We start from the raw sequence: 20107 nt of genomic DNA, 5'->3' as shown, positions 1-20107 counted from the left end.
AGAATCAGGGGATGATTGTCCATTCTGGTTTCATTTTTAGGAAGTCTGTTTTGTTGATTTGTCTGGTCTGTTTGAGTCCCTTTAGTGTGCAGATTATTTTAATACCCAGTTGCAGTGTCGGGTCTATTTGCACTTGCTGGTATATGTTCTTGTCTGCCAGTAGTGTCTGTGCTTTGGTGAAGTCGTCCTGTTTGTTTAGTATTACTGTCATCCACCATTTGTCCACTGGTAGCATTATGATGTTTTTGTCTTTTTTCAGTCCTTCTAGGGCCTTCCTTTCTGATGTGTTGAGAGTGTTAATTTCACTCCTTCTGGTCAGCGTCGGGACCACTGTCTATCTTATGGCTTGTTGTGTTTCCTCATTGATGCCATTGGTCTTCAGTGTGGATTCTAGTGTGGCTAGAAATTCTGTCTTGTTAGTATCTCTGTGGTTGTAGTTGAGTCCAGTTTCTCTGTGTCTGTTAGTTTCCTGTCTGAAAGGCTTCTTATCCAAGTGTCTGACCTATGGTTGTCCTTTTGGTGGGTTAGTTTGGCTAGTTTTTATTGCTACTTGTTATCTGTCGACTGACGTTAATGGCTCGTTCTAAGTCTGTTGTCCAGTCTAGGTTGGTAGCGTCTAGGAATAGGGTTTTTTGGCGCATAATTTTTCTGTCATATCTATGGAGCCGGTTGTGTGTGCCATTGATCATTACCTTCACCATCCTGCAGCCATTGTGTTCTGCTGTCCTATGTGCATGTGGGTTGTAGATAGGGGCTTCCTAGAGGCCTGGTTCCCTGGATAGGAATTCCTAGAGGCCTGGTTCTCCATCAAGAAGTCCATCAACAAACACATAGTGCTAGATCCTATATATACACCACTGTGAAGGAAAACCAGAAATGAGGTAATCAAATCCAACAGACCCCAGAGTTTAAATACCAGGCAGGAAAACACAACAGTGCTTCATTGGAGGCTGCACTGATGATGTTACCCAGCAGGGTAATGAAACGTCTATGAATTAACGAACCAGCTCGGTGAGTGAACCAACCACAACAAATATATCTCCCAGGTGATAGATGCCATGTTTACCTGGGCACCATCTATTACAAATTTGCCAATGTTGAGGCTAGTCAGAGTAAATGGGTCCTTGTGTTCATTGTTTTGGTTGGATTCCCTCTGATACAGTCAATTATAAATTGCATATGGATGAGTATGAAGGTGCCCACCTGAGCATGTGTCAGTCTTCATTTATTAATGATTTAAATTCTATTATTTTCTGTTTGTATGTGTTAATTCAAAGATTGTCTTGCATATGGTACAAAATACCAAGGAAACTGCCTTCATTCTTTGGGTATCAAGAGTTGGGCCCCTGCTGACCAAGGCTACCCTTGGAAATATGGCTGGACACAGGAGTCATTCCTGTAAGGAGCCCTATTACTGACACATAGGAAGCGTGCAATAGAACTGAAATGAATGAGTGATATTTGAGCAGGCTATTAAATGTGGAAGGGTGGTTTCTATTCATGATAAGATCTAGGGAATCTTTTCAGTATGCATAAATCAGAATGTCCAGCATGATAGTGGTGTGCTAGCCTACAGGAGCATGAGAGAAAGGGAAGCTGCTTGATATTATTGTATGAGGCATTTGGAATCTGAGATGGTTTACAAGTTAACTGAAATCACAAGATAAGCTCTGTCCATCAGAGGTAATGGACTATTCCTTAGAGCAACTAATCAGTTCTCCAAGTAGTCTCCCGTTTCCAGTGTGTGCCTCCTTAATCATTCTTCATGTTTTAATCATTCTTCACGTTAACAGTATGTAACTAAAGTAATAAAGTGTGACATGTGCATCATGCGAATTTGAGGTCTCTAAAGAGAATATCAATACCTTAGATGTAATTTCATTTGCTGTTAAGTAATAGGTGATAAACCTATTCAATGATCATCAACATAGAGCCTTCTTCTGCCTAAGACATAGTATGGGTATCGTTTCACACCAATATTAGTAGCTTAGATGAATATTAACAGAAAGGATTGGTGACAACGAATCTAGCCAGGCCGTGGCAGATGTATCTGAGAAGAATTAGGCCATTCAGCCCACGAGTCTGCTCTACTATTCGATCTTGGCTGCTATGTTTCTCAACCCCATTCTCCTGCCTTCTCCATGTAACCCTCAATCCCCTCATTAATCAAGAACGTGTCTATCTCTGTCTTAAATACACTCAATGACATGGTGTCCACAGCCTTCTGCAGCAATGAGTTCCATAGATTCACCAACCTTTGGCTGAAGAAATTCCTCCTCATCTCAGTTCTAAAGGGCTGTACCTTCACTCTGAGGCTGTGCCCTTGGGTCCTAGTCCCTCCTACTAGTGGAAACATCTTTGCATGTCCACTCTATTCAGACCTCTCAGTATCCTGCAAATTTTAATGAGATCTCCTCTCATCCTTCTAAACTCCGTTGATTACAGACTCAAAGTCCTCAACTGCTCCTAATATGACAGCCCTTTATTCCTGGATCATTCTTGGAAACTTCCTCTGGATGACCTTCAATGGCAGCACCTTCTTCCTGAAATACAGGACTCAAAACAGTTCTCAATATTCCAAATGCAGTCTGATCAGAGCCTTACACAGCCTCAGCAGTACATCCCTGCTGTTGTATTCTAGCCCTCTCAAAATGAGTGTGCACATTGCATTTGCCTTCCTAACTTCCAACTGAGCCTGCATGTTAACCTTAAGAGAATCCTAAGCAAGGACTCCTAAGGCCCTTTGTGCTTCAGTCTTCTGTAGCCTTTCCCCAATTAGAAAATAGTCCATGCCTCTATTCTTCCGACCAAAATACATAACGTCACAATTTTCCACATTGTTGTCCATCTGCCACTTTTTGCCCAGTTTCCTAGCCTGTCCAAGTCCTTCTGCAGCACCCCCCTCCGGCTTCATCAACACTACCTGTCTCTTTACCTATCTTTGTGTCATCTGCAAACCTAACAACAATGCCCTTAGTTCCTGCGTCCAGATCATTAATGTATAATATGAATAGTTATGGTCCAAACATGGACACTTGCGGAACTCCACGAGGCTCAGGCTGCCATCCTGCCTTCTGCCAGTCAGCCAATCCTCTATCCATGTCAATACCTTGCCCTTAAAACTATGTGCTCATCTTAACTCATAGCCTCCTGTTCGACACCTTGCCAAAGGCGTCCCAGAAATCCAAATATATCACATCCACTGGCTCACCTTTGTCTAACATCCTCAAAGAATTTTAGCAGATTTGTCAGGGTTGACCTCCCCTTAACAGAGCCATGCTGACTCAGCCCTATTTTACAATGTACTTCCAAATACTCCGCAGTCGCATCCTCAATAATGGACTCTAAAATCTTACCAACAGCTGAGGTCATGCTAACTGGCTTATAGTTTCCTGTCTTCTACTTCGCTCTCTTCTTAAACAGAGGTGTTACATTAGCTATTTGGCAGTACATTGGGACCCTCTCTGACTCCGGTGTTTCCTGAAAAATCATTACCAGAGCCTTTACAATGTCTTCAGCTATCTCCTTCAGAAGTTTGTGCCTTCTAAAGGATGGACAGGCTTTGGAGACTCATAAGGTAGGTTATTCAAGATAGTATTCCTAGCCTCTGTAGACTTTTTGCTTACGTGGCGATTCCAGTTATCCGCACAAATAAAGAAAATAAAATTGAAACCTTCTGATTTAATGCTGTAAGAATGGGTGGAGCAATGTCCAATTTGTGTCTGTCAGGCATAAAAATGACCAACAGACAGAGAAGACGTACATCAGCCATAATAAGTCAAGTTCAATGTTAAGCAAGAAAGTATGTTTTGCTCTGAATCTCCTCTGCCAAGTGCGAGAACTCTCAAACTGAGAAAAGAGTAGCTTCACAAAAAAAACCTTAAATCATTCACAAGCATAAGTAAACAGCACAAAGAATGCAGTATTTTAAAAGAGATCAAACCATTGGGTTGAATTTTACTAAGAAATGACAAAGTGCCACTTTCGGAAAGCTTCATAGAGGGCTTGTCTTAGTGAGCTCCAGTGAGTTATCTCATGCATTCTTCCAAAGTTCATCTCAATAGCTATGCGCCAGGCTTCTCTGGAACACAGTATTGTGTGCTCAGCGGTTGCAGATTGGCTCACTACAGCCAGGACGCCCAGACTTCTGGCACTGGCTCCGAATTTTGAGCCCAGCCATGCACCAGCTCAGGTACTGCAGACAGGAGCTCTTCACAGTGCTCTTAGTGGGAGGAGAACAAAACAGAAAAGCTCCAGAGGACACACAGATGACGAAGGTGACACTTAATTACAAACACAGTATAAATATATTACTATTCTGCATTATGATCTGTCTGATTGACTATCGTTGGAACCATAGATATAAGAATCAGGTTACCTAGATTAACATTCCTTACATCATCCCATTTTACTCTTTCTCTAATGCCCAGCATAGCATAACATCACATCTTCTTGTTACTCAATATGTAAGTAGCAATACTGGAAAACCTTCAAATGGTTGAAAGCATTTACTTTTATTCAACAACAAGAGCACTACCTCAACACCCGAGGGTGGACAGTGTGTGGCAATCAGCAGGCCTATATTTGACCTGGTACTATAAGACTTCATAGGGTCCAGGTTAAATGTTGAGGACTGGTAGGGAAGATCCCACCCAACTATGTCCAACTGTGCCAACAACTCTACTGGGTCTGTCCTGTCAAGGATGACAATGGTGTTATCTGGGACATTGTCAATCAGGTATGATTCCATGAGCGTAACTGTCAAGCTGTTGCTCTACTAATCTGTGAGACGGTTCTCTCAATTTTGGGACTGATTTCAACGTGGAGGAATGTGCTGGTTTGACAGAGCTGTGTTTACCATTGTTATCTCTGGTGCCCAGTTCGATGTCAGGTGGGCCATCAGGTTTCTTTCTTCCTTTCTTTTCTAGCAGGTGAAACAACTGAATAACTTGCTTGGCCATTTAAGAGTAAACTACATTGCTGTGGATCTGAAGTCACGTGTAGGCCAGACCAGTTAGGAATAGCAGTTCCCTAACAGACATTAGTGAACCAGATGGGTTATTTCTCAAAGATTAACATTGATTTCATGGTCAACTTTATTTATTTTTATTACTAAATTTGTTGTGGTGGAATTCAAACCTTGGTTTGCAGAACATTACCCACATTTCTGCATTATAAGTACAGCAGCAATACTACTGGGCCATTACCTTCTCCTGGAAGCTATTGAACTGTTTTGACACTTTCTGAATTGAACTGGTCTCCAAATATGCTTTCTTGGAACTGAACTCAAGTTTTAATGTGTGTGCTGTGTACTACCCACAGAGTGCAGAAAGATTTTGGAGAAACAATCAACCAAATCTTTTAGGGATCCAGGAAGTGGCATTTATGGCCCTTACTTGCTGGAAAATCTATCTTTTTGAAAAGAGTGTGTTGGCCTCTGTGTTAGTGGCTCCTGAGCAACCGTTTCCAGACATGATTTTTGTTGGCATAGATCTAGGTGGCTACAAAGATAAAAAAATCTAGAAGCTACAAGTCTCTCTCTCTCTGTATTAACTAAAGTAATTAAGTGACCACAGATGTTAGGGAGCTAGGATATGATTCCTTTTAAATGTTATAGATTATTGGTAGGACATCTGTAACGTTGTGATCTACCTCCTCTAAGCCTGAGCAAACCATTTGGTATGTGAGCTTTGCAATTCTTTACTGTCATTATTTTCTTCATTGCTATTACTTCCCCTGAGTTAATTTTATAAGATTTCTGTTCCTGATTTAAGATTATTTCTTTGAGATCTTCAGAAATCTGAACTCTATTGGAAATATTGACACAAAGTTGTTGATATCCTCCCATTGTGAAAAAGTTACAAACTCAATTATTAACATTTGGGAATTTGGGTTTTAAAATAAAAAGTAGCTGTGTTTTTGGCTTCAGTTCTGTACAAGTAACTTTTATTTTAAAGAGATCAGAAAGCAATCTGAAACAGTGAACTAAACAAATTGTTTCAAGAAAACATGTGACTTATGTCAAGTATCTAAAATGAAACCTATCCTGTTAATTGGTGAAGTGTTTACATTGCTGAGTTTATGACATTTGGAAAAGCATAAATGACACAGGGTCACTAGTATGTTGAGTGCAGAAGAAACAGCTTTCAGTTCAGAAGAATCAGGTTTCTGTTCAGAAGAACAGTTTTGTATCAGAAGACAGGCAGTTATTTTGCGAACTCCTTAAGTTTTTGGCAGTCCAAGAAAAAGGACTGCAAAAGACCCTTACATTCTCTTAAGGTTCCAAGAAAATAAATCCAGGCCTTCCTCACTGGAAAGAAATATTAAAACAATTTCAGGAGTTCTGGAAAGAATCAATTGGTCAAGGAATCTTAAGGTTAAGGTAGGAGTGACACTTCACTGAGACTGAGTGTATGTAAAAATTATTGCTGGCAAAATGGTTGAATCATTGTTTTTGCTGTTTAAGATTTTTTCTAAATTATAATTTATATAGATTTGGCTTTATTTTCTATTATATACTAAACTTGTCAAGAAAAATCAATGGAAGGCTCACTTAAATATATTCAATGACTGACCATCACTAAAACCAAACTGCAAAAGTAAAGTTTATAATCTACAAAGCCACGTTCCCCTCTGAGACCAGATTGGTCCAATATTACCCATAAGCTGTGATGATGACATTATCTCTGTGAAGTGATGCATATGGAGCACATCCATTGGTAATAGGATCGTGCCAGAGTATCTCGATATCACACTCCAGCTTGATGATTCTGGGATACATACTGCAGATGTCTTCATTGTGTATAGCCTCCCTGCCTGCTAACTCCCATTTGCAGAGATCCAGACACACAATCTGCTCTGCCATATCTTGGCCTAGATTGCACATAGTAGGCTGTTGTAACTTTTTTCTGTTTTTTACACACTAATTTGTGCTAAGCCCTAAAACAGTGGACAAAAGCTTGAAATACTTTCTGCCATACACTTACACAAATTATTAGTAATAGAAACAAGCAACACTACCTTCCGCGTACACTGAATATATACTTGTGCAAAATTCCCTAACATTTGCATGCTTTTCATGATTCACAATTTCTCCAATTTCTCCAATCGTGTGTGTATTGGAACCTCACACATTTCTACTGATGATCCAGATGAATTCCCTAAAGTGATGAGCACTGAAGCTAACATTTGTGTTTGAAGTAAAGCACACTCTATATTGATGACAGCTAAAATCAAACCAAAAGTCACAAGTGGCATTGTGGAAATGTAGAATGAGATCATAAGTTCCACACATTTTAATTGTGCTGGCTCAAACTGTAACAATAATGGCTGTGTACACCCACACTCCAAGAAGTTGTCCAACAAATGTGTTCCAGCAGATTATTAGAATTACTGATGAGGAGCTCCTTGGAGAGAGTGCCAGTAGCCATTTGTGTTATGAACCTGCTGCTGTCTTGTAGGATGACAATATTTATCAGCCAGCCAAGATAGACTGCTATTGCCCTTGCCAGAGAACTTAAGTCCTGACTTTAATGCCTAGATATGCTTCAGGGTAACGAGCCAGGCCATCAGACATTCTGAAGCCATTATAATATAACTACATAGCAACTCTGTAACAGGAGAATACAATTGCAGGTAAGGTACTAAATGTATGTACCGGCGTATCTTGTTTCGATTAGTGTGTAGGATTGGAATTGTAACTTGATTAAATTATTATGGAAGTGTTTTCTCATGGCAGCAGTTGACTGGCATGCAATGAAATTACTGTCGTTGAACCCAAGATAGCAGACTTGCATCCACATGATATTTTGTGCATGATCACATGCCAACTGCACATTCAGGATGTGGAAGCATTTAAGGTTTGCAAAAATCTCCCCATTAATTTATGACAGCCATACCTCTATGCGAATGTCAATGGTTCCATGCAAAATTGGAGATCATATGTTCATACATATGTAAGGGTACCTAGGTGCCTTTGGACACCATCACTTTCCAATCTCTCATCTTTTGAGAAATACGTAGCACCTTCGTTCCTCCAAAGTGGTTAACCTCACAACTATCCACATTATATTCCATTTGCCATGCTCTAGCCCACTTACTCAGCCTATGTACATCCCCATTAAGCCCCTATGAAGCCTCCTCATATTCATATTTCCCACCAAGTTTTGTATTGTCTGTAAGTTTTACAATTTATCCCCATTTCCAAATCATAGATATAGATTATAGACAGTTAGGACCCAATCACTGTCCCTCGAGCTAACTCCATGGGTCACAGCATGCCAATCTGAGAATGGCCCATATATTCCTACTCTCTACTTTCTGTCTATTAACCAATCCTGAATACAAACTGGTAAATTGTTCCCAACGTCATGTTGTATACTAATGTACTAAGAGGCTTTAATCTAAGTCCTTCTAAAAATCAGATATATCATATCCATTGATTCCTTCTTATCGACTCTGCTAGCAAAATGCTCAAAAAAAAAATCACATTTGTCAAACATGATTTCTCATTCATGGATCCATGTCGATTCTGTTGAGTAAGACGGTTATTTTCTAAATATCCAATAATCACATTCTTTATAATGGATTCTAGTATTTCCTTACTTCTGATATCAGTTAACAAGTCTGCAGTTCTCTGTTCTCCTTTCTCCAATTCTACTAATACTGTGCCTGAAAATTGAATGTTGTAAATATAATCTCACTACTTTTTAAATAGTGGGATTGCATTTACAACCTTCAATTTGGAGATACCATTGCAGTATTAGTAGAAGTTTGAAAAGGTCACCGGTCCATCCACCATGTCTTCCAGTAATCTAGAGGGAATGTCATTGAGTCAAGGAATTGGTTAAATTTCAGACAAATAATTTCACCAATTCTTTTCATTAATAACACTTTATTTCAGTTCTACACTCTCACTAGACCTTAAATCGTTTCAGGGGAAGATATCTTGTGTCTTCCTCTGTGAAGATAGACACAATGTATTTATTTAGCTTCTCTGCCATTTGTAGTACCCTGTCATAACCCCTCTGCATGTAATGGACCCATAATTGTATTTGATATTTGTTTTCTATATAGTAATAAAACCTCATGCAATCTGTTTTTATGTTTTTTGCTATTTTATATTAATATTCTATCCTCTCTTCCTTAATCAATTTCTTGGTCCTCCTTGGGAGTTAGTTCATTTAGCTGGCTAAACATGATTAGAGTTTATTGCAGGGTAAAGCCCTGTCAAAGTATCAGTTTCATACTGGTGTGGTAGTTCAGAGAGGCCTGGCTCCTCACCTAATGACGTGATTATGCAGTGGTTGACTTCCTGCAATACATAACCACGTGCCTGTCTCAAATAGGAATAGATGCCTATGGACTATGACTCCATACCAGAGGTCTTCCTTCGCTGAAAATTCTCCAAGTCCTGAGGCTTACAACATTTTTGGCAAGTTTACAAGTTTCTTCTTTGGACTAATATGATTGTTAAATTCTGTTCTTAACCATGCCCTTTTGTTTCCTATTGGGTATTATTGCCTTAAAGGAATGTATGTTTTTGAAAATCAAGCATTAATTCTTTATACATTAGCTACTGGGGATTTACTGTCAATGTTTTTAATATATATTTCCAATCTATAACAGCCAGCTAGCTTCTCCTATTTTCATCATTACTTTTGTTTAAATTTAAGATCCTACCTTAAAATTGAATAACATTTTTTTAAAAACTTAATGAAAAATTCTATTATAGTATGGGCTCTATTCCCTAAAGGTCCTTATACATCAAGATGATCAATTAGCCATTTCTCATTTAGTAATACTCAATCTAAAGCAGCTTATAACCTAATTAGTCCCTTGACATACAGTTCCAGAAAATGATCTTGAACATATTCTAGGAATTCTTCCTCTACAACATTGGTGCTCATCAGATTTACCCAATCTCTATGTAGACTGTAACCACCTATGTTTATTGCATTCCACTTACTTCCTGTAGGTTTTAATGTCCTGATCTATACCATGGCCTGCATTACCACAACTTATGAACCACTTGTATCAGTGATTGCATCCTCTTGCTATTTCTGAGCTCTAATGGAACAGATTCTAAATCCTGTTCTTCCAATCAGAGATTTTGTCTCCCTTGTACACTGATCCCATCCTCTATTATCAGCACTATCCCACATTCTCTTGTTTTTTGCCCTTATCCTTGACAGATAGAGTCATACAGTCATTGAGATGTACAGCATGGAAATAGACACTTCAGCTAACATTCAGTTCCCATTCTTGATCACCCTGTAGCCATGCCTCCACACAAGCAATTTAGTCATACTTTTTTACTTCTAGTAGTGCCCTCAATTCACTTATCTTGTTGTAAGTGTTGCATGCATTCAGACAGAGTGTTTTAACTTCTGCCTTATTAACACTGTGCTGCAATTTGACTCTGGTTGATTCTTGGATTTGTTTCTGCTGCTGTTCATTTTCATTTCCAGCTTTCCGACTTCCCTTAACCAACATTGTTTTATTCAGTCTGAATTTTTCCACAGGTTCCCATCCCTCAAACAAGTTAATTTGAAAACCTCCCTATGTAGATATTTGTCCCACGCCCTCTAAGATTTAACCCATCCTGTTTGTACAGGTCTCACTTCCCCATGATCCATTCCCATGCCCCAGAAATCTAAAGCCCTCCCTTGTGCACCATCTTTCTCAGTGTCCATTCATCCAATCTTCCTATTTTTACACTTACTATCTGGACGAGGAGCAATCTTGGGATTACTAACTTAGAGGTACTAAATTTCAGTCACTTGCTAAACTCCCCAAACTCTACTTTTGGGACTTCATCCATCTTTCCACCTATGTCATTGATGCCAATGTGGACCATGAATTCTGACTCTTCACTGTCCTATAAAAGAATGTCTTGCAGCCACTCTGACATTCTTCACCCTGGCACTGGAAGTGACATATCATCTTGGAGACATGTCTATGGCCACAGAAACACTTGCCTGATCCCCAAACTATCAAAGTGCATCACACTATTACCCTCCACTCTTACCACCTACTTGTGTGGTTAAGCTAATTGTGGTACCATAAGCCCCTGACCATCACAACTTCCCACTGATGAACTATCACCTTCACCATCCGAAGTGTAAAGCAGTTAGTGAATGAGATAGACTCATGGGGCTCTTGCACTACCCTTTTGGTCTTTCTAGACTACTTAGTGGTCACTCATTCCCCCACTGACTGTCTGGTCTTAATCTGCAGTGTCAACACTTTATAGAAAGATAGATTCCGAGATTCACATAGCACAGAAAAGGCCCTTTGGCCCATCAAGTCTGCACCGACATAACTACCACTAAAAGTATGCTAATCCCAATTTCTTACACTTGTCCCATATCCTTGAATGTTATGATACTTGAAGTCCTCATCCAACTATTTTTTTAAAAGGTTATGAGGTTTCCAGCCTGCACGATCTTCCCAGGCAGTGTATTCTACTTGCTGAATGAAAAAGCTTTTTTTCCCCCCAAATCCTCTCTGACTCTGCTGCCCCTTACCGAAAAACTGTGCACTCCTGTGATAGACCCCTCAATCAAGGGAAACAGCTGCTCTGTATTCATCCCAGCAAATGTGTTAACCATGTAGTTCAGAGCTTTGCAGATGTCCTACAGTGACTCCAGCCATTGCTGTTCCAAACCCCAGAGCTCAAGCTCTCTCAGCTGGAGACACTTCCTTGCCAGTGGTCATTCAAACTATGTGAAGAGTCCATGACACTCCACAAGGCTCAGGATGGGCATTCCACACGCCAAACCTTAAACAAAAACAGATGTTGCTGGAAAAGCTCAGCAGGTCTGGCAGCATCTGTGAAGAAAAAAATCAGAGTTAACATTTCAGATCCAGTGACCCTTCCTCAGAACTGATGGTAGCTGGGAAAATGTCAGTTTATATGCAGAAAATAGGGAGAGGTGTGAGGTAGGGAGTAAATGATAGGATAGGGCCTAAAGAGAGAGAAAAACAGTTGGACAGACAACGGAGTTGATAACGATCAGGCTGGGAACAGTTGTTAATGGGGACTGTTAGTGACTAACAACAGGGGGTGTGTAATGGCAGGCTATGTGATAACAAGGCCTTATGTGTGGGGTAAACCCTTAAGCCTCTCTTCAGACTATTAACTATAAACTTGAAATGAGAAAGTTAATATATTATTGCTGTTAATGTAAAATTCATAGGGGGGTAAGAGGAATTTTAATAAACCATGAAATTGCATTTTAAAGATCGATGTTCACTCATTTTGAAGGGGAAGATACCTGATGAAGCTTTATAATAAATTATTATTTGGGAATTTGTATTCTAAAGTGGAGTTAAATGAGTTTTTGGTTTTAGTTCTCTGAAGGTGCTTTATTTTTATAGGTTGGTAAGACATTTGGAAAGTGTGTTATTAAGCTAAATGACTCGATAAGCTACCTGCTGACATTGTTGCTGAATTGTTTATTAAGTTAATGTATTATTTCATGCAGAAAGAGAGGTCTGGACCAGTTCGTAAGAAAATACCTGTACCATCAGAAAGGCAGCTTAAGTTTTAGCAACTCAAGATGATAGAAATAGCAAGAAATCTCAATCTAGTTTAGTGTTCCCAGTAGATAGGGCCGGAAAAATGCCCTGACCTTTTCTTAGAGCTCAGTGTGGAGAAACCAGGGAGTTAACCTTTATGTGTGTCTCAGAGAAAGATGGAGAGAATCACGTTGGTGACTGTGCAAAAAATTGCTGAAACGAATCATTTGCAACCTCATTATTTATATACGAAATGACAGAATGAAGATAAAGTCTATAAAAGATATTGCTAGGAAAAGGAGTTGAAGTTTTCTTTTAATAAGATAAGATTCTGACCTAACAACAGTGAAGGAACTGGGACATTCTTCAAATCAGGATAGTGAGTACCTTGGAGGGAAACTTGCAGCTGGTGTTCCCATGGATCTGCTATCCATGTCCTTCCAAATAATACTGGTCATTGGTTTGGAAGGTGCTTTCAAAGGAATCTTGGTGAATTTCTGCAGCTCATCTTCTAGATGGTGCATTGCTGTCACTGTGGTGGAGGGAGTAAATATTGGTGGGTGTGATGCCGATCAAGCAGGCTGCTTTGTCCTGGATAGTGTAAAGCTTCTTCAGTGTTGCTGGAACTACACTTATCCAGGCATTTGGACAGTATTTCATTACACTCCAAATTTGTGCCTTGTGGCTGATGGACAGGTTGCAGGGAATCAGGAGATGGGTTCTTCATTGCAGCATTTCTAGCTGTTGATCGGCTGTTGCCACCACAATATTTGTATAGCTAGTTGAGTTTAGTGTCTTGTCAACGGTAACACCAATTTTGTTGATAGTGGGGGCTGCTAATGCCATTGAATGTCAAGAGGAAATAGTTAGAAATGGCTATGGGAGATGGTCATTGCCTGCCACTTGAGTGGTCCAAATGTTACTTGCCATTTGTCAGCCCAAGCCTGGATATTGTCCAGATCTTGCTGTATTTGGACATGGATTGCTTCAGAATCCAAGGAGTTGTGAATGGTGGTGAACATTTTGTAATTATCAGTCAGCATAAAAATGTCTCATCTTATGATGGAGGGAGGTCATTAATGAAACAGCTAAAGATGGTTGTGCCCTAAAGACATTATCCTGAAGAATTATGGCTGTTGTGGTGTAGTGAGAATGTCCCTACTTTTAAAGCAGGTAATTCAGGCTCAAGTCCCACCTGCTCAGAGAAATCACATCTCTGAATAGGTTGATTAAAGAAAATCTATCCTGAGGAACTTCTGCAGTGATGCCTGGAGCTGAGATGACTGACTTCCAACAAGGACAACCATCTCACTTTGTGCTGGATATGATTAGGACTGGTGGAGAGTTTCCCCCCAGTTTGCATTGTTTCTAGTTTTGCAAAGGGATCCTTGATGCTTCATTCAGTTAAATGTATCCTTAATGTCAAAGGCTGTCATCCTCACCACCTGTCTAGAATTCAGCTCTTTTGACCATGTTTTTACAAAGGCAGGAATGAGATCAGGCATTGAATGGCTCTGGAGGATCGCACTGTGCATTAGTAAGCAGGCTATTCCTTTGCAACTGCTGCTTGATAATACTGTGGTGTAGAGCTGGATGAACACAGCAGGCCAAGCAGCATCAGAGGAGCAGGAAAGCTAATGTTTCGGGCCTAGACCCTTCTTCAGAAAATTCATTCACTCCTCTGATGCTGCTTGGCCTGCTGTGTTCATCCAGCTCTACACCTTGTTATCTCAGATTCTCCAGCATCTGCAGTTCCTACTATCTCTGATAATACTGTGTTGTCAATCCTTAATTGCCCAGAGGGCAGTTGAGAGGAGCATTGAACATGCTTCTACACAATTCCTGGCAGTGCACACCAAACCAAAACCATTTGTTGTGGGTAAAAGAAAAACGAAAGAACTGTAGATGCTGTAAATCAGGAACAAAAACAAAGTTGCTGGAAAAGCTCAGCAGGTCTGGCAGCATCTGTGAAGAAAAAAATCAAAGTTAACGTTTCGGGTCCAGTGGCCCTTCCTCAGAATGGAAACCGAAACGTTAACTCTGATTTTTTAAAGGCCACCGGACCCGAAACTTTAGCTCTGATTTTTTTTTCACAGATGCTGCCAGACCTGCTGAGCATTTCCAGCAACTTTGTTGTGGGTAAAAGCTTTTTCTCACATCACTTTTGCTTCTTCTGCAAATCAATTTTGATCTTTAACCTCTCGTTCTTGATCCTTTTATGAGCAGGGACAAATTCTCCCTATCTAGTCTACATGCCTTTACATGATTTTGAAAACTTCTATCAGATTTATTCTTAGCCTTCTTTGCTCCTGATGAGAACGGTCCTAACGTCTCCTATTTATCATCATAATTGCAGTTTCTCACCCCAGAATTATTCTTTAAAATCTCTTCAGCACGTTCTCAAGTGAATTCCCATCCTTCCTATAACATGGGTATCAATACTGCAGCTGAGGATTATCAACTATCATGTACAAGTTAAAGATCAATGTCTTGCTCTTGTAATCTAAGCCCATATTACTAAAGCTGAGGACACTGTATGCTTTACTAACTGTGCTCTCCACCTGCCCTTAAGACAAAGGAGCAGAAGGTAGCTATTCGAACTATTGGTCTGCTGTGCCATTCAATGGGATTATGGCTGATCTGATAATCTTCAGCTACATTTCAGTCCCTTTCCCCATAAACCGTGACTCGCTTACTGATTAACAGTCTGTCTATCTCAGCCTTGAATATACTTAATGATCCAGCCTTGACAACCCTCTCCACAGATTCACAACGTTTTGAGATAAGGAATTGCTCCTTATCTCTGTTTTAAATGGGTGACCCCTTATTCTGAGATTATACTGTCTGGCCATGGATGCTTTCGCAAGGGGAATCAAACTCTCCCCATCCACACTGCCAGTCGCTCTGTAGATCTTGTATGTTTCAATAACAACTCATTCTCCTCTCATTCTTCTAAACTCCACTGAATAATAGAAGTTGCTGGAATAGCTCAGCAGGTCTAACAGCATCTGTGAAGAAAAAAATCAGAGTTAATGTTTTGGGTCCGGTGACCCTTCCTCAGAACAGCCCAACTTACTCAACCTGTCCTCATGAGGTGGTCCCTTGATACTTGGGATCAGCCTAGCGAACATTCTCTGGACTGTCTCCAATGCCAGTATAACTTGCCTTAGATAAATGATCCAAATCTGTTCTCAATATTCCAGATGTGGTCTATCAAGCACCTTTTATAATTTTAGTAAGACTCCATTCACTTTCAAATAAAGATCACCATTCCCTTGACCTTACTATTTTCTGATGATCTTGTATGCTAGTTTTTTGTGATGTTTACATGAGAACTCTTAACTCCCTCTGTGCTGAAGCTTCTGCAGTCTTTCCTAATTTAAATAACATTCAGCACCTCTAATCTTCCTGCAAAAGTGCATAACCTCATATTTTCCACATCAAATTCAATTTGCCACATTTTTGTCCACTTATGTAGTCTGTCTATATTCCTCTGGAGACTCTTATGTTATTCTCATTACTTACCTTTGCACGTATTTTGTGTATTCTGAAAGTTTGGCCATAGTACGTTCACTTTCCTCATCCAAGTCATTAATTTATACTGTAAACAATTACGGCTCTGGCACTGATTCCTGTGATACTCTACTGGTCACAGGTTGCCAGCCAGAAAATGTCTCCCATATGCCAACCCTGTCTTCTACTAGTTAGCCAGTCCTCTAACTATGCTAATATACTCTCTTCAATGGCATGGGCTTTTATCTTATTAAGTAGCCTAATGTGTAGTACCCTACTAAATGCCATCTGGAAATCCAAATAAATTATAGCCACTGCTTTCCCTTTATCTATACTACTTTTCACCTCATCAAAGAATTCTAGTAAATTTTTCAGGCATGATTTCCCCTCCATGAAGTCAGGATAACTCTGCTTGATTATATTGTGTATTTCGAAACACCATGCCATTACATACTTTATAGTTGACTCTAATGTCTTTTCAATCACGTATGTTTAGCTAACTAGTCCATAGAAGCCTGTTTCGTTTTATCTCCTTCCATGTTTGAGTAAAGGTATTACATTATCAGTTTTTCAAACACCTGTAATTTTCCAAAACTCTGCTTTTCTCTTCAGAGATGCTGTCAGATCTGATGAGTTTCTCCAGCGTTTTCTGTTTTTATCATTCTGATCCTTGGTTGCATCCACATCAGATTGTTCTGTGAAACTGTCCCCAGTACTCTTTGAATTTTCAAATTTGCCAATCTGACTTTGCCAATCTAGATAAAGATTCAGGTCATCCATGATTAATGCACTGCATTTTGTACACACCGTCATAATCTCCTGATTTATTCTCTGTCCTACCATATAGCTTCTGTTGGGGGGCTTATAGACTACTCCTACCAATGTCTTCTTTCCCTTTTTGCTCCTTGCCTCCATTCCATATGGATTCTACATCATCTGATCCAAGGGCATTTGTTGCTATCATACTTATTCTCATCTGTACTAACAAAACTATCCTTTCATCTTTTATTTTCTGCCTGTCATTTTAAAGTCACGTATCCTCCAATATTTAGTTCCCAGCTTTGGTTTTCTTATAACCATGTCTCTGTAATGGCTATAAGATCATATTCATTAACTTTATTTGTGTCATTAATTCATTTATTTTGCTCCATACATTACATGCATTCAAGTAAAAAAAACATTGTTTTTTGGTCTCTTAAACAATTTTCCCCCTTTGACTATATTTATTACTGTTTTTATACATTTGTATGTTTTGTCCCTTCCTATCCAATGCTAGGTACCATTATCCAAATAGCTGCCCTGCTATGCTGTTATATCCTCTCATTTTGTAAGCCTTTGTAAGTCATGGTTGTTGGAGGTCAGTCATCTCTGCAGAATTTCCTTAGGGTAGTGTCCTAGGCCTGGTCATCTTCAGCTGCTTCATCAATGACCTTCCCTCCATTATAAGGTCAGAAGTGAGGATGTTCGCTAATGGATGCACAATATTGAGCATCATTCACAACTCCACAGATACTGAAGCAGTCCGTGTTCAAATGTTGAGTAAGGTTAAATCTCACAGGATCCAGGGAGAGCTAGCCAACTGGATGCAAAATTGGTTTGATGATGGAAGACAGAGGATGCTGGTAGAGGGTTGTTTCTTAAACTGGAGACTTGTGACCAGTGGTGTGCCACAGGGATGGGTGCTGGGCCCACTGTTACTCATCATTTATATAAATGATTTGGATGAGAATTTAGGACGTATGGTTAGTAAGTTTGTGGATGATGCCAAGATTGGTGGTATACTGGATAGTGAAGAAGGTTATCTGGGAATGCAGCAAGATCTTGATCAACTGGGCAAATGAGCTGAGGAATGGCAGATGGTGTTTAATTTAGATAAACGCAAGGTGTTGCATTTTGGTAAGGCAAATCAGGGTAGTCAATGTAAGGGCCCTGGAGAGTGTTATAGAACAAAGAGATCTAGGGGTACAGATTCATAGCTCCTTGAAAGTGGAGTCACAGGTAAACAGGGTGTTAAAGAAGGCTTTCATCATGCTTGCTTTCATCAGTCAGAGCACTGAGTATAAGAATTGAAATATCTTGTTGCAGCTGTACAAGATATTGGTGAAGCCACAGCTGGAGTACAGTGTGGAGTTCTGGTTGCCCTACTATAGAATGGATATTATCAAACTAGAAAGAATGCAGAAAAGATTTACTGAGATGCTACCTGGACTGGAAGGTTGGTGTTATAAGGAGAGGTTGGATAGGCTGGGACTTTTTCCCTGGAGCATGGGAAACTGAGGGATTACCTTATAGAGATCTATAAAATCATGAGAGGCATAGATAAGGTAGATAACCGACAGCTTTACCCCATGGTAGGAACATCTAAAACTTGAAGGCATAGGTTTAAGGTGAGAGGGGAGAGATACAAAAGGGTACAGAGGGGCAATTTTTTCACACAGAGGGTCGTAAGTGTCTAGAACAAGCTGCCAGAGGTAATGGTAGAAGCGAGTACAATTTTGTCATTTAACAAACATTTAGACTGATACTTGGATGGAATAGGTACGGAGGGATATGGACCAAACACAGACAAATGGGACTAGTTTAAGTGTGAAGACTGGGCAGCATGTTGGGGCAAAGGGCCTGTTTTCCATGCTGTAGACCTCTATGACTCTATGACTATTTTTGATATGTGTAATGAGGTTGTTCCAGCAGTTCTTGCATAGTTATATTTCACACTTTTCTTTGAGTAATAGACTTTTATGTCCTTTTCTTTAACAGTACATTGACAGCCTCTTCCGACTATGTTCACTGACTGACCTCTACAGCAAAACGAAATCCAGAAAAACAAAACTTATGATCTATGAAGTGAGATTTCACTCTGGATTCAGACTTGCCCAGTACTCCCAACAGCGGGGACCATAACATGCTCCTTGTTCTGGAACGCCAACCTTTTCTACCCTACCCTCCACCTCCACAAACTCCTGCCACCAGATGAAATGGAAACCTACAAAGTCCTTTTTATCAATTTTAAACACCTCAATTAGAGGCTAGCAGGGAGCCAGGTTTTGCTACTGTTTTCTGTTTTTTTTTACTGTGCTTCTCTATTTGTCCTCCCTCCTCCACCAAGGGAATGGAAGCTTTGTAAAGACAATTTGCTCTGGTAATTCAGCCCTTTTATATTCAATATTATTCTGCGCAATATTCCTCCTCATTGAAAAGAGGGAATTTTAAAGAACCCTGACCTATTTGCTCAGCAGCTCCAATTGCAGTGCAGTCAGAACTAAAACAGGGCAGAGAAGTTTCACAACTTCAAGCCCCATCGTCATCATCAGCAATCACTTGCTAACAAGTCTCAATGTCCACATAGGAAATTCTGTGCCACTGCTCATGGGTTTTTTGGCTCCTTGCATGGCTGATGAGCCTGATCTGAGAGCCACATCTCTGAACGCACATTTGACAGGTGTTTCAGGGAAGTGGAATTGGTCCTTGGCATTGACATTGCTGACATTCCTTTCCCTGGCTCCTTCTCCATACTTTCCCTCGCCAATGGGTGTTCTCAAAGAATTCTGTCCAAACACACGGGAGCTTCCTTCTCGTCCGTTTCTTTTGAACAAGGGTGTCCCACATGTTGACGTCTATGTTGCTTCAAATAAAAACTGTCGACCCCTTATTCAAATACTCTTCTCAGAAAGTCCGTGGCACTCAAACAACAAAATTCTGTGTTGATAGGCATCAAACTAGCTGGTGATTTGCAATAAGTAGATGTAACAAACAGGAGCTGGATTGAGCTGTTCAGTTCCCTGTTAATATGATCTTTTTGTGAGCAAAAGGGAATTTCCAATCTAATTTCAATAGCAGAAGGGATGAAATAGTTTTTAGAACTGAATTCATGACATTGATCTGGTGGATCAATCACAGAAGATCTGAAGGAGTTCACTCCACATATATTTAAAAAGTTCTCAAAGAAATTAAACTACTAATATTTATCTTTGACAACAAGGTGCAGGGCTGGATGAACACAGCAGGCCAAGCAGCATCATAGGAGCAGAGAGGCTGACGTTTCGGGCCTAGACCCTTCATCAGATGAAGGGTC

The 20107-nt window shown here is 40.0% G+C and overlaps 1 pseudogene; it reads right to left on the bottom strand.

The window, feature by feature from the left end:
• Positions 1–20107, bottom strand: part of LOC109910932 — a 496846-nt pseudogene that overhangs the window by 218911 nt on the left and 257828 nt on the right.

The sequence above is a fragment of the Rhincodon typus genome, chromosome 2, assembly GCF_021869965.1.
Source record: "Rhincodon typus isolate 14 chromosome 2, sRhiTyp1.1, whole genome shotgun sequence".
Taxonomy (NCBI): Eukaryota; Metazoa; Chordata; class Chondrichthyes; order Orectolobiformes; family Rhincodontidae; genus Rhincodon; species Rhincodon typus.
The sequence above is the reverse complement of the archived record's forward strand: the minus strand, read 5'-3'. Positions and strand labels throughout refer to the sequence as shown.